Source organism: Anser brachyrhynchus, assembly GCF_964034855.1.
Source record: "Anser brachyrhynchus genome assembly, chromosome: 4".
NCBI lineage: Eukaryota > Metazoa > Chordata > Aves > Anseriformes > Anatidae > Anser > Anser brachyrhynchus.
In genome coordinates, this window is record NC_137698.1 from 60,477,853 (window position 1) to 60,503,159 (window position 25,307).

The 25,307-nt window shown below is 42.3% G+C and overlaps 1 protein-coding gene and 1 long non-coding RNA gene across 2 annotated transcripts in view; both read left to right on the forward strand.

Annotated features, from left to right (window-relative positions):
• The window catches only part of LOC308194694, a 101,520-nt gene extending 82,065 nt beyond the window's left edge, over positions 1 to 19,455 (forward strand). The window contains exons 3-4 of the long non-coding RNA XR_013950802.1: positions 1 to 15,084; positions 17,789 to 19,455. The exon at positions 1 to 15,084 is cut by the window's left edge and continues 22,210 nt beyond it. This is a non-coding gene — a long non-coding RNA (uncharacterized lncRNA). The remainder of the gene's footprint in view (positions 15,085 to 17,788) is intronic.
• Positions 1 to 25,307, forward strand: part of PPARGC1A (PPARG coactivator 1 alpha) — a 361,741-nt gene that overhangs the window by 107,944 nt on the left and 228,490 nt on the right. The gene's annotated exons all lie outside the window — the stretch shown is intronic.

Here is a 25,307-nt window from a genome sequence, read left to right on the forward strand (position 1 = left end):
ATAAAAAGTAATCAGCTGTTGGAAAGAATGAATTTTGTGCTCCTAATTTGCAGAAATCCCAGCAGTTGATACTGTGCCCAACCACTCACTAATACAATAAAATGTAATTACATAATTAAATACAATATAGGATTTCCATAATAGGGAACTTTATTTCCTTGTCACAATATGCAAGTTGCTGCTGTTGAAGCTCATAGTTTAACGCTGGAGCTATTATTAGATGCTTGCATACCACATACTATGGAGGAGTTTCCTGCAGTGGCACCTTCTAATTTCAGAGGAAATTGTTTGCTGTATGTAGTGGCAGTTTCATAGAAGGTTGCCCAAGATACACCTTTTGGATGGAGAAGCATCTCATTAACCATGTTTTGCTTTGTTAATGGGTTCCCCATTGCTGCTTGTTCTAACTGATGGAATCTGTGGGTTGCCAAGTCTGTGACTTGTGGAAGCTTAAATTTAAGTGAATGGGTGATTCGATGGTGTAGAAAGTTTCTTAGAACCTGATTCTCCATTGCTGAAGCCAGTAGAAGCCATCATCATAATTGCAGAAGGAACCATTTAAAAGTAGGTACAATAGAGTCTCTGGGTGAGTACTGTCTGTAGTGACGTAAAAGCATCAGTCCTAGCTTTGTTATATTTCTATTCGGACGTTTGTTTGCATGAAGTTTTGCAGTATATGAGATTGGTTTGTAGCTAGCAGAAACAGAGGAACATCTGGATCCAGCGCTGAGCAATGTTGGCAGGATGGGTAATCGTGAAGGTGGGATTCCTTAAACTTATGAAACTGATGGGCGAAGCATTTTGATTGTTTATATGTTTGAGGTCAGACAGAAGGAATTACCTGCGCTTTATTTATTTATTTATTTGTTTATTTTTGGTACAAGGTATATACATAAGAGAAGAGAGACTAAAAAGTAGATTTCAGAGGAAGGAAATGAAGCCATGTGAGGTGTAATAGTGTCCAAATAAATGGGTATGTAGCATCATCTTGAAAACACTGGACTTTTTATGTTCAACCAGATAGATGCAGTTAAAGGCATCTGTGAAGTGCTAAGTTGAGATAAAAGAGCAGTTCTGGTTATCTGCAGGTCAGGTGTTGGTGACTTTATTGGTTGCTTCTGCTTTTGCTTTTAGTTTCTCTTCCAACCCTTTGTTGCACCCAAACTTGGACCCAAGTCCACTTTCCACTCTGACCTGCTTGCCTTCATTTATTGTTGTCCATCAGTGGCCTTGTCCTAATCCCATTAAAATCAATGGCAAAGCTATTACTGATGTCAGTGATGCAGGAGAAATCCCAGGTCTGCAATTCCTTGCTTGTCCTAATCAGTCAGATCATCATCATTAATTTAATGTAGCTTAAATCAAAACACGGAATACTTTGTTACCTGCTAACACGTGAAGTGCATAACCCCGAGCCTTCAAGCACAAGCTCGTATGCTGAGTTTCTCCCTAGCTGAGCAGTTGCCTTCCTCACATTTTAGCTAAGCTGCAAGTAGGAATCTGAAGAACTGCAAAGTCTTCGGGGTTGGCACACTCTGTTTGTACACTACAGAATCGACTGACTTGAGAGTAATCTGTGTAGATGTGCGTGTAGAGTACTTTCACAGTCATAATCTTGAATAGTTCAAATTTAATTATGACTGGAGATCCTATATTTCATTTATATGTAAAATTAAAAGAAAATGTGCAGAAGCTAATCCTATTCCACGACCGACTCCAGATATTTCTGAGCTAAAATGTTTGTAACATAGAAATCTTATTAAAATTCCTATTTCTAGTCATTTTAATAGTAATTTTGTTTAAAAATTGCAAGACTGTGGTTTCATTTGACTGAAAGAAGAATTATGAGACTGTAGACAGACTAACTGCAGTTTTAACAATGCTAAAATCCATTATAAATCAGAAAAGGAGGGAAAAAGTACACATGCCATAATAATAATTTATTTGATGGTGCTATTGAATATACATATAGCTCACAGATTACGTGTTTCTAGTACACTAAAAATAAAAAGGCTAAGCACAGAAACATTATTTTTAATATGAGGATACAATGCTAAAGGAGAGAGAACTTTTTGGAATGATAATCAGGCTGCTGCAGCACCTGCAGCCTCCTGCACCAGTTGCAAACAAAAAACAAAAACAAAACAGAAAAGCAAAGAAGGCAATAAAGATGTCTTCTTCATACCTTTTTTTTTTTTCATGCAAATGAGATTCTCCCAAATTTCAGAAGTGTTATTGGGCTGTAGCTTTCCAAAGCCCAGTGTCAGAAATGCTCAGGTCCAGTACAGACCAGGAAATATGTGGTGGCTTGTCTCTGTCCTGTTAGTGTGCTTCTGTCAGGGCTGGTGAGCGAGGGATGGTATGCTTGCTGCTTGTCAAATGTGAAAACCTAGCTATTAACCTGTCCTGCATATTCTACAGGGGTCATTTAAATCCTGCTGGTCACCACTGGGATTTGCTTTGGGAAGCAGACTTTGCATCAGGGCCTAGAAACACATCTGTGATGCTCTGACAAGCTATAGGTAAGGCTGTATGAGAACATGAGGTAGGCATTTTTGATGCCCTTATGAAGAAGATTTACGAGATTTGTCTGAGCCTTCCTTTTGGCTTTCAGTGACCCTGTATGTCTACCAGGAACATGGTTCTTGCTGTCCTTATTTCAGGCAAAACTGTGATTCTGAATTGTTCCTATTAGCAATATTACTGTCATGGATAAGAGGATGATGGGGCTTTCTCTGAATGAGTTGCTCAGGGTGAGGCACAAAGCCTGGTCCAGATGCAGGTAGAGCTGGCTTCCTTATCTGTATTTACAAATTCTGTTTAATAGGAGCAATAATATGTAGCAGAAAAGGTAATTGTACTCATAGTTTAGCTGAAATGGGTTATCCTGAAGGACTGGGCTTTGTAATATTGGTCTGTGCTCTAACTGCTCAGAAATGCATTGTTGTGTGTTATTGCCTAATTGGCTAACTGTAATTGCCTACATTGAGAACTGATCTTAAAAGTTAATCTATGCTGGAGTCAGGAAGATTAATTGGGGCAATCACCATCCAATGGATTTCTAATCAAGTGACACCCACCCGAAATGGTGTGCTATGAGTGCAGTGTAGTCCAAAATGAAAGACAGACGACACGTGCCTCCTGACGTGTGCTGTGTCTTGTCCAGGAGCTCCTCCGTGACCCTGCACACCTGCAGGTAGTGCTTTGCCCATGAGGTTTCAGAGGGACTGACTGAGAAAAGGCACGAAAGATTTGAACTATACAGTGCTGGGTGAAACCTGTGCACTTGCTTGCTCACACTGATGGAAGACTGTGGTTTGTGTTCCTTTCATGTTTGCTTTAAATATGCGCTCGGATTTGAGAGTGGTTCTGGTGGCTGGTGGGTAGGGCTTAGGCCAAGCCCTGGACATGGATCCACCTCAGTACGTGCCCAGTGGCGAACTGCTCCAGCCACCTGGGCCCGGCTGGCCAGAAAGGCCTGGTGCGGTGTGGGTTGGCAGGGACGAGGTCTGTCAGTGCAGTCCCCGGGTGTGTTGGCCCTGCTGCTGCTGGGAAGTGGTCTCAGAAGGTCTCTACAGGTGCCACGTTGCTGCCTGCGTGGGCCGAGCGGCGTGGGCTGCGGCCTGCCACATGCCGTTATGCTAGGAAGGTCACAGCTACAACGTGGCTGTAAAGCAGGGTTTCCAAAGACGTGCTGAAAATTTGACGTAGATGGGAGCCTTCTGTACATGATTTGAAATCCAGTCCTACTACACGCTTCCACTACAACAGCTGAATCGAGGAGACGGAAAGCTAAAAGATGTTGGGTCATGTGGCTTTGGGGGGAGATGGACTCGGTGTACTGCAGTGAAATGTCACATTCCAGAGGCTCCTGAAATTAATAGTCTCAGTGTCACATCGCACTACAGCCTCTGCTCACATGATGCGAGTCCTGTTCATGCGATCCGTCCTGAAATAAGAAAGCTGTTTGCTTTGTTTGTGGGGCTTGTGCCACCATCACAACCTGGCAGGTAACATCATTTGATCACCTCGGCGTGCGTTAACTGCCTGCTCTGAAGCAGGGCAGAAGCATTGGTCTGACACACCGAGTTAAGCGTGAGAAGGCTCGAGGCAGCGTCGTGTGCTGTCTTGGGGGCTGCTTAACACGTAACGTGATCCAGCTGCTGAACTTTGTAAGGTTTCTATTTCTAACTTTAACTGTTTTTGATTCTTTAAAGGAACTTTGGCCTCCTTCCAGAGGCGACAGGATGTAACCGAATATCAGGAAGTGAGGCGCAGTCCGGGGCCTCGCCGTGGAAAGTCAAAGAGGTGGTGCTGGCTTCTAGAGATGTCACTCTGCGTTACAGGAGCGGTTAGCGTTCCTGGTGCTGTATGAGGTCCATCGTCTGGCAGCCATTTCACGTTCACTGCGTGCCTACTGGAGTTTCTGCTTATTATGGGAATTCAGCTAAGAATAAGGACAGGTTGTACATTTGATAGGATGCTACCGGTTTCTGGCGCTGTCTTTTCTTCTTTGTTGAGGGTCTGGTTCTTGCTCTCCTTGAACTACATGAACAACTGGCAGCTGTGGCAGACAGAGGTTTACACACAGGTTCATGGTGGTGATGCCTGAAGGGACCACTGTGACCATCTAGTTTGATCCATAACATAAACACGCTCCTTGAACCCACACCAGATTTAGTTGATTGTTGATCTAGAACCTCTCTTAGGGAAAATGTCTGATCCTGAAAATCAGTAGTGACAGGCAGTGTACCGCATCCCATGGTAACCCATGCTCCAGCAGTTAATTACCCATACAGGCAGCTTCATTTCTAGTCAGATTTCATGTGGCTTTGACCTCCTGTCGTAAGATCTTCCTTCTGTTTTACCTGCTAGGTAGTCTTTGGATCCCAGCTACAGACCGGTGCTGTATAAAGCCACTGTGTGTGCTACAGGCGTCAGGAGGGAGTGTGATGCTGACGGAAGGGTTAATGCTGCTCTGGTCCAGGGACCCGAGGTTGAAAGACACCCGCCTTGCTTGGCCAGGGTGTTGGTGGAAATGACCCTGACCTAAAGCCAAGAGGCAAAAATCTTTGAATGTTGTGTTAGGTTATCTCTGTGCAAATTTCTGGCTTAGGTCTATCTTTAGCTGTTGAGAGACATCTTCTTGGAATACAATCCTGTTGGCAAGTGTGTAAATACTTTCAGCTTTAACTTAAACTCCTGGCTAAATGCACATTTTATTATAGAGTCAGAAACAATATTTGTCAATTACCATTTATTTTTTTATTATGGGGGAAAAGTGAATTTCATTTCAGTGAAAAAAAGAGTTTTCCAGGTTTACATTAGACCTAAACCAAAAATCCAATACTATTCGTGGTGGGAAGATTAAAATAATGTATGGGAACAGCCTGTGCTTTGCACTCTGCATTTCTGCTTCACAGGAGCAGCTGACCACAGCTCCGTAGCTAAGTGTCCATCCAAACACTGCTGCTGGCACCCGTGAGTTGTCACACAGCTAATTCCCTGTAGGGGCTTGCTGGCTGGGAGCTGTACCTGCGGCTCAGCAAAAGAAAAGGCTGGGGTTTGCCATCCTGAGTAGTCTGTGGGAGTTCCAGTTTCCACACAGAGGCAGTGGTGTTAGAAGGACAGCTCGCTGCTGCCGAGTGCATCCTTAGGGGCTCTGGCAGTCAGCAGAGCTGTGAGAGCAGGCAGGCCCTGAGGGAGCAGTAGCACGCTACCGACTGCTGCAAATGGGCCAGCAAGTGAGCGAAAAGAAAGAAGAATGGTGTACAAGTGGTGGAAAGTCTACCTTAATTTATTTTGAAAGTTAGTTTTTCTTGTAAAAGTAACAAAAGCAACAAGAATACCTACCTTGTTTGTTTAATAGTAGCACTGCCGAGTGTAATCAGCAGTGCCTCACTGGCACAATACAGTGGCATTTTGCTGTGCAATCTTTGCAGCCCATGGCAAGGCAGCAGAGGTTCCCCTGCACAGTGATTTCCTAAGCAGCCGCCACCACTGGAAGCATTGGTGCGCTTCATTCGTCTCGTAAATAGATTAGGACCAGTGAGCAGACTGCAACCTCCCCACCAGATTTCAGTCTGATCGAGAAATGCTTCTGCCCAGAGTAGAAGGAAAATGAAATAATTAAGTAACTGTGGAAAAGCTTACAGACTGCTTCAGTAAGAAAATTTCATAGACAAGAGTCTACACTCCAGAAGCCTTCCCTGGGTCCAATTCATTTTGCTCATCTGAGAGAAAACAAGGGCACCCCGACTGCTCTCAATTGCTATATAGTATATAGGGTGAAAGACAATCTTGAGAGTGGCTCGCTGCTGGGTTATTAAGGATATTGTATCTAATGAGACCTTGTACTTGCAAGACCTTGAAATGCACCAGTGCCTTGCTTACTGCCTGCCAATGCAAGGTAGGGAGATCTGCATTACCCAGGTTTTCATTTTTCACTTTGATTCTTGTTTTAAAGGCACCAAAAGGAGAGCTCTGTGCATTTGTAGCTCATTTTTTAGGCCAAGTGAGCTTAATCATTTCCATGGGTTTCCATAAACTCGTAAGGTTGTGGTACAAGTTGTGTAATCAACCATGACAAGATTATCACTTGTCTTGAGGTGTATTTAGATTGACTTTTTAGGCAACTCGGATGTTAAGAATTGAGTTTTTTCTGAGTTGTATTGTCAGGAGAAAAATTGATCTTGAACAGCTGGTTGAAATGAAACTGTATCATCCATTAAAATTAAAATGATCATTTCTGAATAAAAGTGACTTTTAAGCTTGCTCCTGGCACCAAAATAAGCTATTAGTATATTTCTCTCATGAACACTACTTTTTTTTATTAGGAGACCATAAATATAATGTACGTTTAACCATTTATAGACCCTTACAGATGTCTCACAGCTCGTATTTTAAGACATAATTCCAGTATTATGACTCTGGGGTAAAACGTTTTGATCCAGAAAAACATATAAGTCTACATAAAGGACTGCATATTTCTTACTCCTAGTTTCCAATGCTGGCATATTTTTTAGAGTACAAGTTTTATGCTGTTGTTTCTATATAAAAACAAGAAGGCTTGCTGGTGTCCTAAAACTTATGTATCCCTATCAGTTAGGAGCCTCTAATTGTGGCCTTTATCAGGTTTGGATGATACTAGCAAATAGATGTAAATGGGATATAAAATTAATCAGCTACTGTTCAAAAAGAAAGCATAATGTTTACTTCAGCTTTGTAACTAATTTGACCTCCTACAGTGGTTATTTTAATTAGCAGCATGAAATTTGGATAGTTTAATTTATATTTTGATCATGTAAAAATCCTCTTTCGGAAAGGTTTATTTATATACTGCCCAGGTACTCAGCAATAATGTTTTAACAGCATCTGTAAAAGCAGGGTGTGCCATAAAACACTTTTTGCTCTTCTTTAGCTTTACCAACAGGATAGTTGGTGGGGTGTCCTACTTTCTTGCTGCTCTTAGCTGGTGAAAGTGGAGTGAAGCAAAGTGAGCATCAGGTAAGTAATTGGAAAAATAAAAATTTACTTTGTTGTTTCCTTGACAGATTCTTCTGTATAAAATGCTAACAGTAACCCCTTATATTTCAGTGATGGTTTCCATTCCAGCAGACCACAGTAGACTTTACAGACTTTAGGATCAATTCATCTGCTCACTGAAACCATGGCAAAGTTTGTGTAGTCTTCAGTACTTGTAGCAGTGAACGTTAGATGTCAGCTGGCAACAGTTCTGGACCACTTTGTGTTACGCTGCTGCTCTCTGGAGCTGATTACATTTAATGTCTTGCAGAATCAAGCCTAGGTAAACACTCACATAACCCACATACTTCCAGTGAGAATCTTGCATGAGGCATGTGAGCAAGGGCATGAGTATCGAGGCAGATACGGGCTTTATTTGCGTGTAACTGGGCAAAGTCCCTTCCTGGGTGTGAAGTACCACAAGTGCCATTGTATTAGTATCTGGGTTTAAATTATAAAATTAAAGTTTTAAGTTTATGAAAGATTTCCCTGGGATGTAGTTACACCATGAATCTTAAGGAGGAATGGTAAAATTCTGTGGGTCAGTGCAGACATTTGTAAACGTGTTGGTCCTGCAGTCATTAGTGCCACGTGGAGCCATGGCTCAGCCGAGCGCTGGGAGGGTTACTCACTAACTGAAGTCACTAGGAGTGGGAAAAGTGCCACTGGATTTGTTTCCAGAAAACATATTGTGCAAATACGTTTAACTGATAAAGTTTATTTAGTTTTATTTTTACAGTGAGAAGAACTTCATATGTGGTTCTATCTTTTAAGTGTTTGTGGAGAATTGCGAGTGCAAGAAGCAGGTGGATTAGGTACTTATGGTCATACAGACAGTGAAGATCTTGCGTATGGAAACCTGTCACTGATCTGTGTGGAAGTTTGTCTGAGGAAAGACTAGATAAATATGTTGAAAAAGTTTGGGAGATGGAGCCGCCTATGAAGTTGGGAGCACTGTCTGGGCAACGCCAGCATCCCCATGCAGAATGACATTTCCAACAGTGAGCATTTTGTGGATGTTGATTTAAGAACACTCTCCGCAAAGCTCCAAGTGGAAAGTTTTGCAAACTGTTAAAGCCATTAAGCAATTAGACTAATCAAATGTTTAATCACCATAATTTCCTCAAAGAATGTTCGATACATACAGTGACCCTTGCAAGAAGCTAGATCAAAAAGTTACAAAGAATTGAGAAACTTTTTTTGAATTTTCTAGTCTTCAAAATCATGTATAAAATGGTGTCTTACACAGACATAATCCCAAAATGAATGTGATGTCTGAATGCAGACAACCTTTCCCAGATAGGGTCTCAAAGCCAATACACTGTAATGGACAAATTATGGCATTTATCCTCTGTTTTTATCAGCTTTGCTCTTCCCACAAGTTAGGACTGTGGTTTATTCAGAAATGAGATATTTGGATGTTTATTTAAACATTGAAGTCTCTTTTAAAAAACAGACTATTTTTCTCATAAAAATGACGTACCATGGACAATGCTGTGGCTCCTGCTTTAGAAAAGAGTAATTACTTACAACCACTCTTATAATATGCTTGCTTGCTAAATGCATAAATCTAATAATGCAACAATACAATGCTACAATGAGCTTCATGAATTGGAAAAAGATAGAATTTAAATGCTTTTGGCACCTGACATACATTTCTCACAGAAGGTCTATAATTTCCTGTATTAGAGCTAGCTCTATCCTTTAATGAATGCAGCTGGAAAGAAGAGCAAAGGATGTTTTGAGATTCATATATTTAGCCTGCTAGGTACCATTTTGCTTATTACTTTTGATTTTAAAGCTATCAACCTTATTTGAGCAGTTTATCCTTTTTGTGAGGAGAAAATGGAAGCAAAGGATGGCAAATTGTGTTTGGAAATTAAGACTCAATAATGCAAGGTTAAAATCAGGGTCCCTGTCCGTTGTTGCTGAAGTGTATTTCAAATGCCTCGGTATTACTTATATGCATTTTGAGCCTGTGTTTGTAAATGTTAATGTGCGCTTGCCTGGCTCACAGTGCCTCTACGAAAAAGCAGTAGATTATATTGTAGCTCTCCGCTGTTTCTTTGACCTAAGCACCAGCCATGAAATTTTAATGCAATCTTCTCTAGTGTACGCAGCAGTCATACAGGTGTAAGCACAAGTCATCATTCCCACAATGAGCTCTTCAGCATTGATGCAGGACTTTGTTATTCCGCGCATAAGTTTGGTTTACAGAAGCAGCATCAATGATGAAATAAGCAGCTCTATATCCTCCTCACCATCACCAAAACAACTTTAGAGATCACTGGAAAAATGCAGTATTTTAAGGCTAAATCTGATGGTGAAGCTGGAGGTACAGTGGAAGTCAGTGCAAGTGGTTTTGAGAACAGTGTGAGGATACTTGGAGAACAATTTTGTCAATTTTAGAAGGACATTTTGCTTTATGGTCTCTTTTAAGGCAGAAACATTGAGGGCAGTTGCATCAGAGCAATGCATGGTGTATCTCTGTGAGAAGGCTGCTGTGTTTCACCCACCTGTATTTCATAGCCTTCTCCAATTTGAATTTCCCCTAAATCATTTTGTACTGTGTTCCCAAAGTGTTGAAAACGAGAGTCCTGTGGAAAAACTTTTGAGGAATGTCATAAAAATCTTAAGAGGAAAACCTTTCCCTTTCCTTGTGACATTGCCTGCCCTTCAGGTGTGGGGGTCATGTCAGTTCCTCTGGCCTGATCAGGAGAGATTACGTAGATCTTTCACGTGCTGAGCACCCGTCTGTGTTGACCAATTCCATGCAAGCCATCAAATGATTCTGCCTCACTTTTGCCCTGAGTCTCATTTAATTAGATCCGAGTCTACATACAATTCAGTCCAACTAGTCTCTCAATGTAAGTTGTGGTTTCTCTTTTTGGCTTACTCTCTACTTCTTCTGTGATTGAGGCTGTGGAATCTTGTAATTCATTTTGTTCCACCATTATTGATTTGGTGGCAGCGGTCCAAATGTTGAAAAATATTTCCCAGGTTGTTGTTGCCCTTGGTTTCCAAAGACATTGCACACGGTGAAGCGTGCGGATCAGGAATTGACGTCGTCGTAGTGCCACCAGGGTTTGAGGGTGCATTTTCAATTGTAAAAGCAGTTTATTGTTAATTAGAGAGATTTCCAAGGGCATCCTGATCTCTTGTTAGTCTGTGAAGAGTACCTGTGGTAGGCTGCTCTGGGAGGGGTTGCCAAGACCATCACTTGCGTAAATCCTGAATCAATTCTCTGATGGAGGAGAGTTCTCAAAGTTATATATATTTGATACTAATTTTCAAATTTGGCTCTTTTGTTAGTGGTCATTGCTTTTTCATTATTATTTAAAAATAATAAAAAAAACCAGACTATATGCCTGTCTATTGTAGCCACTATCTGTGCAATGAAAACAGCTGTGTTTCAGTTACAAGTCACAATTTAAGCATATTTCCTTAGCTAATTTGACTCACAGAGTGTTAGCCTTCCTCTGAGAAGCTTTTGGATGGCACAAGTATGACTAACTGGTGAAAGCTTGGGGAATTGGACCCTATTGTGCATTTTTTCCTACCATAATACCTGCTGTCTTATTAACATGTTAAAAGGTTGTGGCTCGAAAACCCAGTGACTTACCTTTGCACCGAAAGGCTTCATCTTTCATTGTACTGTTAGATGTCTGCTGGCGTCACAGAGAATGGCTTTCTGGGGACCCTTTATTGGGTTACGTGGGAACGCAGTGGGGTGGAGAAGAGTCCATCTTCTTCAGTGCCGTGACGGTATTTCTACACTGCATGCTTTGGCGAACGGTTTGAGTTAGTGTAAAATCACCCAGTTCTCCATTTTAGATGTCTGTTCTTTCTTTAATAGGTAACAACACCTTCGCTTATTCCAAAATGTGTTTGTATTTGCCTGTCTCTGCCTGTATGTAAAAAATGATCTTTATAAAGATGAATTCTTGTGTCTCTGCCAGTGCTGCTTTGTTATAATGGAATGACGAACTGTAAATAGAGTTGACTTAGAGGCTGAATCAGTTGTTGGTATTTTGTTAATAATAGTATGAGCTGCCCCCTATCAGGTAGTGTGAAAATAAATTCTGAGTTATTATAAATGCCAAATAACTTTGTGAAGATTACTAACGCAGCTCATCAAATCTGTTTTGTCATGTATCAGTCATTTTGACCTGCTGTATGATGAGGTATATTTTCATTAATCAATATTGCTTTCTATTACACAGACACAAATGCCTTTTTAAAATCAAGACACTGCAAGCAGAAGCTCTAGATAGCTTATTCTGTATTGTGCCTGCAGATGCTTGTCCTGTTTGTGTCGTAAACTGGTGAACATCCTCTACAGTTCTCCAGTGTTTTATTTTTAATAAATCTTTTGGAGTGTGAATAGCACAGAGGAGAATTATCCAGGTAAGGTGCTGACCAGTAGTAGCTTTATGCGGAACGTGCTCCTGTGCTTCTTCTGCCATTACGTTGTCGCTTAGTTATGTGCTGGACTGAGTTTTAAATCCTGATCCTGACATTCATTGGATTATATGGATCAGCTCTTCCCTGTCTTTCTGAATTACCAAACTATTAAACTCTGAACCTCCATCATTCCTGTGTCAGGCCATATTTTGGTCTGTTATGAGCATATAGGTTACATCAGTTTAAATTCCATTCCTGATTGTATCTCAGTTTTGAAATGCTCTCCCTGTTAAGCCTGATTGATTTAGATTTGATTAAAAAAAACCAACAAACTAACACATTTGGAGTTATGACTCCCTTTCCGCGGGGAAGAGTTAGGTGTTATTTGCTTTGTTTTGTTATGGGAAGGTTTATAGATGTGAGCGGGGGCTAAAACATTTTTGCTCTGAAAACATTTTGTCTTTGCATCAGGGCAGGCCTTTCTCTCTAAAACTGCCAGTGATGGCATAAGGTGTCCTGTTGTCTTTTTTTCCTCTCCTTCTGTCTGCCACATTTTGCTCCTACATCTCACACGTGGTTCTGGCAAGCTTTGGCAGGCGGGATGGGAAGGGCTTGGTGCACGCAGATCATGCATGGAGCTGGGGCAGCCTCAGCACCCGTGGGCATTCAATTTGGGAAGAACTCCTTCCTCAGCCCCGGTGGGCATCCAGTCTGGAAGAGCTCCGTCCTCAGCACTGGTGGGCATCCAGGTTTAGCAAGAGCATTCCGAGGATGTGGTAGGCGATCCCAGAGGCTAACTAAGGGGCAGCGTCTGTAGCTGTGTGTTCAGTGGGTGAGCGGTTTAGGTTTTTCATTTGTGAAGGTGCTCTGAAAGGAAGGATTCTCAAGATCCGGTGAAAACTTGTGCCTTGAGAAGGAGAAAATGAGGAGGAAAGACAGCATGAGGAGGCAAGTCTGATGTCCTATGCTTTTGTAGGCATACGTGTTCTTGCGTTCCTTCCCATGGTGGTTTGACTGGGAGCTGTCAGGTTTTGGTGGGAAGCGCACGGGGGATACACAATTAACCTAATCCACTTTTCCTTGGTTTCTCTTTCAGATTCTCATATCTTGGTCGCTCACAAGACCCCATATTACAATTTAAAAAGGCTTATGTGTTGTTTCCCTTCTGGCTGTAAATGGAAAGGATGAGGATTTGTTAGGTCCCCTTCCCCGCTGGGAGCATTAAGCAGTAGTGTACTTAAACTTTGTTTGGTACCGTCCACGTTGAAAGGAGCAGCAGGGCTCCGAAGCAAAAGCCGGTCTTAGGAACATGCACGGGCTGACTTGTGGTGGTCTGATTGCGAAAGCACATTTCCCTTTAAAACTAAAATGCCGGCCAGCTGTGACCACTGACTGGTAGTAAGTGGGGTTTTTGTTTCTTTAAAAGAGACGAAGCATACTATTTTTACCCAGATTGGATCAAGACGTTAACATAACGTAAAAACACGTGACTGTCATTTTGCATCTGTCTTAAGAAATAACACTTCCTTATCTTAATTAATGAAAGTGGCTTTGCTGAATGGCCTGCTTATTGATCACGGCAGTTCCTGAATGTTGATGTGCTATATCTGCGTGGTCTTATTTGTGTTATCAAATATTCAAAGACCGTTTGATCAATTTTTTCTTCAAAAGGCAAAATATTTCTGTCTCTCATTAGACTGACTGACACCGTTTTAAGATATTCACTGTGAGCCTCAGGGGAACGGTGGGTATATATTTTTAATGGGGTCATTGAATTGCAGGTGTACCAAGTTACAGTATAGGAATGGCAGTAGTCTCTGCTGGGTTCATCACGAGCTGTGCTGAGATCATTTTTGCTTATGGAGGAACACAGGTGGTGTAATTCCAGTTGGTCAATAAACTTGAGAACGCTTGGGATCATTGTAAGCTTTTTTCTTCAGTTTTGCAGGCCAGTTAAAAGGCAGCAGTAACCGTGACAGAGCTGGGGCCCTGGAAAGGTGCAGGCAGTTTTCTGCCGTAGCATATGTTTTTGATGGGGATTTTATTACAAAGGTAAGAATCAGAACGGTGGAAATGGCAAGAGTTGAGCTAATGTTGGGAGGCAGACTTTAGCTGACACTTCACAAATTTAGAAAAATCTGTTTTGCTGTATTTCGGGTACTGGCTGAAGCCTCTGGTGTGTGACTTGGAGTCAGGCTTGTCTTTGTTCTCCAGTTTTGCACAGTGAAATGCCTAATGGGGTCATGCAATCTGATTGATGTCATGATCCATTATTGTTCACTTTGCAGAGTTCACAGAAGTTGTGGACTATTTTTCCAGAGTGTACATTCATGATTTCTTGGTTATTGCAATCGTGTGGTAGAAACAACGGTTTTTGATTCTTAACAGTGTTTGTCTTACTCTGTCATTTTCTTGTAAACACCGGCTGTCACAAGTCTTTGTAGTACTTTAGAGATACACCTATTGGAACATTTTCTTTGCCTTTTTGTGTTGTACCGTAGAGCAGAATATGAAACCTTTAAATAATCATTTCCCTGTTTTCAAGGTTGATTACATTGTTTCATGGCTATGATGTCTCAAAATAACCAATAACAACACTCCCTTTAAAAGAAATCCAAATAACCGAGCGCTGGTATGTCCTAGAAAAGGAAAGTATTATTTTCAGCATTTTGGCATCATTCTTTTGTGCTTTCCAGTTTGTTTTAATTTTGTCATGCTTCCTTTCTAATGTTATATACTAATTTAAATAATAGAACTCGTACATAAATATACAGTCATGCAAGAATGACTAAGGATGATAAAATTGGAACAGTGATGCTAAGTGCAGCATTGCAATCAATAGGACTGCAATGGTAATAACACCAATATGTCTAGTTAAAGAGATGTAAATTGCTCTTAATCTGAAAGAAGGTTAGAACCACAGTGGAGCAAGGAAATGAGTAAGCTGCAGCGCGAGAGCTCGCAAAGACGTCTGTGCCCACTCAGAATGTGTCTTTCTTCACAAAGAGCAACCTCAGGGGGCCTTCAAGGGATTGCTGTAAAGTGAGCAGAAGCTCTAGAGAACAGAGGAGATGTCCTATGCGGCAGAACAGCCCTGCTACTAGCAAAGAAATATTAGAGAAAACTGGTAGGAGGATTTTTCAAGACCGGTTCAAGGTAAGCTTGAAAACTACGTGCCTCGTTCTGCCACCTGGAGTCCGTGAGCTCAGTGTGGCTAATTGCAAGGGCAAAGAGGGCTTCCTGAAAGCAAAAGCTATGGAAATGGGCACAGGGTACATCAGCCCAGGCAACCTGCTGTACTCTCAGCTCCTTCCAAGACCTGTACCCCACAGTGTTTCTACAGCAGACCGTTACATTTCTGTGCAAAACGAACCACACACGAGCAAGGGATCTCAAAGACAAACGTGCAGTGGACAAACCCCGAGTGTTCTGAGCTAAAGCTGCCCTTGCAGCTTTAATTTGCCCTATTGCGTCCACTCAAGGTATTTCAGTTCGCTTGATATGCAAAAGCACTCCTTGTTCAAAGATCCCTGCAGATGACTAGGCACCGTGAAGGTGCATTAAGGTTAGAGCATTTATCTTAGCTCTGAATTCCTCTGCTGGGTTGGTGTCAGTTCTCCACTGTTGTTCTCACATTTCTTCCAATTTATTGTGCTTATTTATTTTTAGTGATGCTTTAGAAATAATAAGAAAATGGGGCCACCCTTTCCTTTCTCGCCATTGCCCATTTAGGTTGAAAATTTTAATTAGGATTGGGAAATTTGGGTTGCTTGAGAACCATATTTAGGTTACAAAATGACCTGCTTCCTATGAATAAATACGTATGAAAAAGGACCACCAAGTTTGTATGAAATTTTGACTCCCTAGGGAGGTGTTTTCCTAACTGTTGTGATACTTGGGCTGGAAAAAAGAAGGTCAGGAATTGGTCCCCGGCATGCAGAGTTGTTTAATGCCTCACTACAGCACTAAGCAGGGGATAAGTGAGGGAGTAATGAGCAGTAAAGTTCATTTAAGGTGAGAAAATAGAAGGTTGTGGTGCACAATAGTTTGGAAAACATATTTAATAGAAGAGATATACATATCACTGAGGTTGCTGATTCTCATGTAACGAGCTGAAGATATGGTATGTAAGTGGGACATAAGCTGTGGGTTAGACTTCTGCACGGAGGTCTTTATCTTGCAAATGTTATCAGCCAGCAGTCCGAGCTCAAAATTGATAGCTTGCACCTCAGCAATATGTGAAAAACAGTTCACGGGCCAGCTATTAATTGATGTTAACTGCCATAAGCCCTGAAAAGGAAAGAAGATATAACTACTTACCATTTTATCCTATAGAGTGCAATGCTGTTCCAAAAAGCAGACAAATTTCGTATGCTATAATGAATACGTACTCTAAATACCCTTTTTTTGCTAAAGAAAAATCTTTACTGCCTGTTCTTTGAAAATGGTAACTTTTGAGCCATTTATTCATGGCTCTGTCAAAAATGCTGCTTTTAGCTGACATTCACGGAAACCTGCTATCTGCAGAGAGGCTACAGGATTTGTTAAGAGAAAATAAGGTTTGGCCGTAGAGGTATTTGTCATGCTGTTTGAAGAAAATATTCTTATATGAGTAAAATAAAATGCTCATATTTTGAAAGTATGTCTCTACAATGATGTAACAATTTGAAAGGCTTGTGTGGAGATTCACGCCAGTTTTCCAGGCTATTTTATAAAGTTTAATGAAATATGAAAAGCAGAGGTCATGAATCATGCACAAATTCCCAGTTCATTATGAATTGTCTAGCACAGGTAGAATACCATTTTATTATGTTTACTATAAAGCGCCTGCTGTTGGAGTTAAGTATCTGTATCCCTTAAGGAAAGGTTCGTCATGCACAAAAGTGGTAGTTAGTAGTAGCTTTTCAGCCTCGATAAGAGGTGGCAACTCTGTTGATCACTCGAACAGCAGTAAGAACGAAATGAAGCCATTTTAGTCACTGAGTTTCACCCACTGAGTTGTTTGCCTGCCGCTAGGATTCTTGAGTGGCTTTCCTTCAAGGACTTCAATTTTTTTAGAGCATAAACTCTTGTTACTATGAGCTGCTCTTTAAAAAAGTTGCATCTGGGTCCTTGAATAGCGAACAGCCAAATAAACATAGAACAGATCCGTATTTCTCAAGTAGAAAAGCAGGATTTTTGCTTGAGGAGCTGGCTCTAAGTATAGTGAAGCAATGCACAGAAGTTATCATGCTGAAGAAATTAATTTAATTTTTCTCCCCAAACGACGTGCTTTCTTTTTGCTTTTAACCTTGATCGGTGCATTAATAGATGATAGGGGCACTGACGGGAAAAGCATAAGAAAAGTGCTGAGATGCTGGAATACAGTGATCTGAGGACACTTATATCACAGAGCAGATAACCTGTTTGCTTTTATTTGTGAGCTTTCAACCATGAATGTAGAAATGGCACTCCATGATTATCGATCAGCTTACCCCACTGTCTGCCATTAGACAGTGCTTCAGTTAAACTTACTGCCAAGCAAAGGACATTGCAAACAGATGCCACAGAAAACATGGCTTACGTATTGCTTGCTCACTGAGCTAGAATATTGTATTAACTTTGCAAGGCTTCTAATATTTCAAGAATTACAAGTTAAGTGATTTTAAAAATCTCTCGCTCAACAGCATTATCATGGAAGGGCTATTTATGGTATCTGCATGAGTAAACTAATAGCAGCCCGGTCGCTTATTGTGGTCCTCCAAATTCATTTTCCTAATAGCTTATTGGAAACTTCGGTGGGGACAGGGCTTTTGTGTGGTGTCTCATCATTCCTCATACAACCAGCTTTCAAATAATTAAAGCTTCTTCATTCTATCAGAAGGTGCAGCTCGTCCCGATGTTTTACAGTCATTATGCATCCTTCACTTTTGCAACAAGAAGAAACATACTGCTGGTATTCAGAAGAGTAAATACTGCATTGGACGGTAGCATACATCTCAGCTGGGACATCATGAGGTGATGCCCGCTCTTGGGTTGTGAGGACATAGGGGATTCACCGGCAAAGCTTTAAGGAAGCCTGCTCATTTTGTAAACTTAAACCCAAGAATAAGAATCCCTTGCTGAGGAAAAGAAGCAATGAGACAGAAGCCAGCAGTAAGGAGTATGAGCCGTGCAAAAGTGGCAAAGGTACCACAGGACAGAAGGAAATCAGGGGCAGATAGACTGGAGTAGCCTGAATTGAAGCAAGACGCCAAGGCAGAGAGCACAAAGCCCTGAAAAAACTTGGGTTGTATGGAGCAGTAAGAAAGGGACTCACAAACAGGGTGCATCTTGCAGTGCAAATTTCCTGCTCCTGAAGACCTGTCATCTGTCCGTGTAGCAGCAAATCCATGGTGAATGTAGCTAGGATTAATGTTTTTAAGCTGAACATAGACCTTCCCTTGCCCTGTTCCCCAGCTTTGGCTGTGGCTGATATTTCCCAACCCTTAGGAAAATAATTTGAAATAATGCTGTTGTTTTCAGACAAGCATGTCATTTGTTTTACCGGTCTGTAGTTGATTAATTTGCAAATGATATTCCCAATAAAGTGCTTAGAAGTAGATAATTACAACTATATTAACAGTTACCGGGGAAGCAGATGGTATTCTGAGGAGCTGCCATGTAGAATTAGTGCTGATGCTCTACTGTAATGTACCATATACCCCAGCAACCCACAAACAACAAACTAAAATCCTGCTGATATTCCAGATTGTAAGTAAATTGTGCTATTGCTTCGCGTTCAGTTCTTATCTGAATTTTTATGTGTTTTCTAGATAGCTACAGTGCTCAGTGAGCTGATCCTTTTTATGTTCAGTCGCATAACTCTCCACGTCTGGATTTTGTATTTTCTCACTATTAAACCTCCTAAAACCAAGCTTCTAGGCTGTACCTCAGTGCTTTCTCCACCGTACTCCTAGATACTTTGGAGCGCAGATTAGCTCTGTACAGGGAGGGACTTTTAATTTACTAAATTATTCAAACGGCAATTCCGTGTGAGGCAGCAAGTTGAAGAGGCTCTGGAGCGGAACAGCTCCATGTCGCACACTTTCTCACAAGCACACACACGCAAGCACACACACAATCTCTCCCCATTCCCTGCTTGTTTGGTTAACCCCATGCTTTATTGTGCCGCCTGCCAGAACGCCATCCTTTTCCTGCCTCCAGCGAGCGAGTAAAGGGCCACAGTGTCGGTGCAGTTCTGCCTGTGCATCTAGGCATTGCTAGGTTGTGTTTTAAGCAGGCTGGAGTTACGTAAGCAGTAACACACACCAGGGCTCGAGGTTGGAGTGAGGTTTGTATTCATGCCCGGGGTTGATGGAGTGCTGCGAGCATCCGCAGGCAGCTTGCTGCAGCCACGTGGCCTGGAGGGTGCGTAGAGCACTTTTTTACTTGTTTATTTAATGTATTTGTCATTTCCATATTTAAATAGAACTGAGATTTATTTATTAAATAAAAGACTTTAAAACCACTGGGAGTACTTACTAAAAATATTTTGTTACTTTTTCCCCCAAGTGCACTTAGGCATTCCTCTCTCTCAAACCAGCGTGCAGCAGTGTGTCTGTGGTGTAAGTGCCTCTCTGCCCAAAGAAGCTAACACGAGCACCTGGTGGCTAGAGGATCAGACGAGAAACTTGTGGTAGTTCGGGTAAGTCACCTCGCTTATTGCACTGCTGGAAATCCTTGGATTCTCTGCAGCCAAGCGGGGCTCAGACTTATGCTATTTAATCCTGGAGTTGCGTTAAAACTGGAGGGAGCTAGTGGATGTAGTGCTCCCCCCTTTCCAGCCAAGGAAGAGGAATTCTTCAGAAGTTCCTCAGAAGTTCCTTTTAGGATAGTCAGGGTCAGAACCTCCTTAAAAAACAGACGCTGTTTTGCAGCCAAGTGCAGGTCCAAATGGCTGAGTGTTGTTTTGCTGGATCGCTATGGCAGAAATCAGCACGTGTGTGCGTGCGTGTGCCCACAAGTGCACAAGTCGCCCCGGCCAGAAACAGCACAGGCATCAAGACAGTGAGAAGGAAGGGCAGCCAGAGAAGTGTTTGAAACACAAGTGTGAGGGAATACTTTAAAAAAAAAAAAAGGCAAAAAAACTCCCACAGCACAGAAACAAAACACTTTAGATGTAATTTGAAGGCTCAAAGAAGGGTCTCGGGCTACCAAACTGGGAAAATGTTTCATTCCTGTTCATTCCAATTAAGGAGTATTTTGTACGCTACCCTTGATAAACAGGATTGCCTTAAAGCAGTACCTGATTCCCTAAGCAATATATTTCTGAATGGAAACAGCAGCCAGATCCTGAATATTAGCTAATTGCTTCAGTTAAAACAGAACAACACAACGTACTGCTGCCTGCCATCCTCTGTCTGTACTTAAAATTAGTGGAATTAGAATTGCCGACTTTTGGGGCATGTTCAGGAAAATGTGAGAAAGAGGACTTTATCCAATAAGGTCTCCTGACCCTAGAATACTCTTTCCCTAATATGCATCAAAGTATATCTCTGGCTTCTTTCCCGGCTTTGCTTCTGTTGGTTGAAATGAGAAGTTATTGGATTTGTTATAAGGAGGGTGAGGGGGTGACACCGCTGATTGTTTTTAAGGTTGTATAGCATGTCCTTCTAAAGGAGCTTGTTTTCAACTGCGTAAAACTAAAATGATTTTACCCCAAAACTTTCCAGCAGGATTTCCATGCAAATACTATGTAAAGATACCAACTTTCTGAAAAAGAAGTGATGAAAAATATTCTGTTTTGCTGTTTTTAAGAAACACTTCAGACCTCTTGAAGCTCTGGAGCGTTGGTTTGATACCTATCAGGGAGATGGTCTCCTTTGTCAAGGATGCTCCTTCTGCGCATGTGAAAACAAGCCTGGTTCTTGTGTGGTTTATAAATCTTAAAGGAAGAAAAGACTGGGATGTGTCCTTTACAGGTTTCATTAGTTTTTATAGCTTGCAATTAAATCTCTCTGCCTGTGCTTGGGCTTGGTAGAACCCGTACTGTTTGCATGTGAGTACCTGGTGGATGGCAGTCATGTCCCAGGTGGACTTATATCTGCTGGGGCTGCACCAGGCCTGGCTGGCCCTGGGTTTCAGAGCAGGAAGGGGGGAGTTTGTTTGGTACTGCCTATGTGACGGTGAGTTTGTGCAGGAAAAAGGAAAAAAAAAAAAGAAATGCAAAAGAGAGAAAAGCTAGACCTCAGAATTGAATGGAGATGGAGCTAGTTGGCCAGGGAGTTTGGCGGAGCGGGACTGGGATGAAAAGGAAGTGAAATGTAATAGGGGTTTGGAGAATGGTGCTGGGACTGACTCAATGAAGGGTGTGAAAAAAAATGTAGGAGCGTAAGATGAGTAGCAGGGGATGTTGGGTGACAGGGGGAGTCCTGCATCCAAAGGATGTTACGTGTGAGACGGGAACGGGGAGCCCACTGGGGTCGTGCAGATGAACGGGGAACTGCCTGTTCTCTGAGGGGAACGTGGGAGAGCGCTAGCACTGGGTCTGCCTGAGTAAGGCGAGCTACGAGAGGAAACTGGAGAAGGGGAGGAGATCCTTTTGGCAAAGGCCTGGTGCGATGGGGGAAGTTCTCTAAAAAGTCCTGGAGAGGAATGTGTGAGGGACTGCAGCTGGGAGATTCTGGGGCCGGAGACAGGATTAAAAAGGAGAGATGTCACCCAGTGCTCTGGGAGGACGTAACAGGTAAAACAGATGAGTCTGGGAGCGAAGAAGGGAAAAGACAGATCACTGGATGTGAAAAGATTGGGGATGTGAGAGCAAGGACAAAGAGGGTGCTTAGTCCTAGCAAGGAGACTGGGATTGCATTGAGAGTCGTAAGGAACGTGAGCTGGGAAGGTCGTACTCATCTGTCTTCCCCTGTTCCCAAATACCTGTAAATTCTCCTGGTAGGAGTATTTGTCATCCATTTTCAAGTGTTTGTCCACATCAGTGAGGATAATACATTATTGCTGTCAGTTACTCGACAAGCTGCAGTAGTCTACGTGGCGTAGCTTTACACTTAAACTGTGTCGAGTAAGTAGCCACACGATAGCCAGATGATGCCGCAGTTCTTGTAGTTTCAGCCTTTTTCTGGGGGAAAAAAAGAGGAAATGGGTGTAAAAATCTGCAATAAAATGATAAGCTTGCTGTCTTGCTGTTGTATAATTAGGAAATAAGGGAATTAAGAGTCTTCACGCAATACTAATTTGCCACTCACACTTTACAGTAGTCTCGCGTGCGTGAGCACGTGCTGCTTCGTTCTGTTCTGGGGGATTTGTGCCTCACAGATCAGGCAGGGTGAGCAGTGGTGTGCGGATGAGCTGGGGCTGGCCTGTGGTCAGCGGGACCACACTGCCGGAGGAGGTGGGAGAAGTTGGAGGCCAGCTGTGGTGGTCACAGAGAGCCGGGCAGCCTCCTGGGCCGTTACAGGCCCCAGAGAACGAGCTTCTGCCTTGTTCTGGCACGGATTTCTTCGTCGTGACACTAAGTCCCTTAAACCAGACTTCTTAAAGATGATTGCTAATTTTGTATTTCCCAGTTTTCTGGAAGCCCAGCCTCAGCCCCAGGGCCTGTTTTGCAGAAGAGCGTAGCTGTGACTGAAGTCTGTGAGACTCGTGCTTTGAAGATACAAGGCGCTGCATAATGTTAAAGGCTCTGAAAAATCGTGGCCGAGGCGTCGTAAGGCAGGCTTTCCTAAATTAGTGGGTACTCTTGACTTTAATTTATCTGTGCCTAAGCTCCGTATGTATAAAACAGAATAATAGTTCCCTCAACTCTCAGGGATTTTGTGAAGATTAGTGAAGTGCCTGTGAAGCCCTCACTTATTTTAGTGATGAGCGCTATAGAAAAGCCCATAAGGAAATTAATAATTTTGTCTTCAGAGCACTATTTGAATAGTTAGCAGGAAACAAGCCGTAAGGCCGTACCCTGAACAATGATAAGACAAACTATTGAATAGTTGCTTTATTAATTCAACACCATCCATCCTGTGCTGTGAAGGAGAACTGCACTTAAAAAAAAAAGTTAAAAAAATTAGACTGTATCATAATGTATACGCAAAGGATACCGGATTAAGTTTGCATCAGCAACCATAATTCTTTCATTGCCTGATGTCGGAGGCTTGATTCTGTAGCCTGGAGTGTGTACTTTTTAACAGAGAGAGGGTTTTTTTGTGTGTGTAATGCTGCATTTTAATGGGAATGTGACTTTTAGATATTCTAAGGAATTGTTTTATTCAATGCATAATTCAATTTTTAAATATTTCTCGCTTCTTTTAGATGTAGGGAATTTCTGGCACTGACATTTAGTATCCTTTTTTTCCCTCTGCTAAAGGTCCGGCTTTGTAGCATTTATTCATGCCGAGCAGCATTTACTAACACAGCTGAAAGCACTGGGGATGCTAGAATGAGTGAGAATGGCAGAATCGTGCCCTCAATTTTTCATGCAATTATAAGCAGATCTCTCACAACCTATATTGACTTTTCCAGAGATCAGAAAGCTCTTTGCGGGGGAGGGAGGGCAAAGCACAGAGGGTACATTCAGCCACAACAAGGTTAATGTACTTGCACAAAATTATACGTGAAGCTAGGAGAGAGCCAAGAATAGTAGCACCCAGAAATCCCGTCAAGGAGTTTGATCTTGTGAAGTGATGCCCTTCGTGCAAGGTGCTGATCCTCTGGAAGTTGTAAGTGTAGAGGGCGCTTAGCCCCCCGCAGGATCAGGCTCTCCTTTCCTGCCTTGTGTAGCCGAATCTTGAACTTCTTGGATTTAAGGCTTGTCAAGTTCTCCGTGTGTCCCAGGGGGTTTCTAGGAGCAAATTTCCCAAATTTCTTGTGGATATTTGCTGACCCTGTGACTTTTTTTTTTTTTTTTTTGCCAGTAGCCATCTCCAGAAAGCACGCAGGTGGTGCAGCCTGTCTGGAGGGTGTGTGTTGTCTGCTAGTGGAGGAGGAGGAATTCCAGCATCACGGCTGCTGTCGTGGGATGCCGTTCGGCCTGAAAAAGGGAGCAGCTCACTGCCCTGGTGTATCGCTTTGCAGTCCTGTAGCTGCTGCCTTTTGCTGGCTGCAGAATGCCGTCAGGTGAAAAGAACGCTGTTTTTTGGGTTTGCTTTTGTTACACAAGACACACTTTAAATTTGTTACTCTGGTATTAATATGGGCATGTGTGCTCTTTCCCTGTCTGAAATTTCAGTAGATACCTTTGGAATGATTCATAAAAATTGGAAAGGAGGTGTTAGACTGCCATCGTTCCTTCTCAATCTCAAAATATATCAACTTACTTTTCTTCTTCAGAACATGGAGTGAATCTCCACTTGCTGAGAAGAATTATCCATAATGACTAGAGAAGTCAAAGGACATGGAATAAAGTATCTATCTACTACTTTTCGTGGCCACAGGAAGCTAAATTTGCAACCTCTTGGTTCAGAAATATTTTTTTAATATCCGGATCATGAGGTTTTGATCTATTCTGTATTTGGAAAATCCTGATATAAGCAAGGCTGTAGTCTGTTGCTGAAGTGCTTAGCCACAAATTGTTCCAGCTGTTCTGTGATGATAGCAGACTTCTGATGTATCATACAATATGTAGATCGCTGCTAATTTTATCTTCATGTGGTTTGTCGCAGTTGGGCTGCGGTGCTGTGTAAGGCAGATGACAGGGGCGGATCTGCATGGAAAAGTATGTTGTGCACATTGTAATTGCACCTGTTGAATGCAGTTTCTGAGTTCTGTGGGGTTGCTATTAGTAAAGATTGCTCTACTCCGCATATCTAGAATAAATTTTCTTCAAATGGTCTCAAAATATATTGGCAGATGGGATCAGCAACGGTGGAACAGACTCATGCCTTATCTGCGATGGTACATTTTAATCACCCCAGCCACAAACTCCTTGTAATTTTGATGTGCACTGGGTGAATGTTGTAAAATAGATCTGTACTTAAACACATCAGTTCTGGATCTTTTTTTTTTTTTTCCCCGCCTGAGGAATATCCTGCACTATCCAGTTCCACAGATGCATTAAACATTGCATTGCACAGATGCTTTTTGCTCTCTGTTTCTGTGTCAGACAGTGCCTGAAATGCAGATCCATATGCCTGCGCAGACATATGGCCTCTCTAGCATGAACTGTCTCCGCCAGAAATATCAGAAAATCGCTGGGAGACTGCCTCCCCTGGATGACTGGGTCCTGGAGTAGGAGGAGGCGAAGCAGCAAACCAGCTGCCCTCTGTTCAGCCTTTTTCCATGTGGAAAGCAGGTTTCGAGCTCCGTCTCCATCAGGAGCAGTCTGCTGATGCAGCTATACCCACCTCCTCCAGCAGCACAGCAGTCCTGGGTGGACTGCTGGAAATAGCTTGTTCTGGCAAAACTGCGCTTTT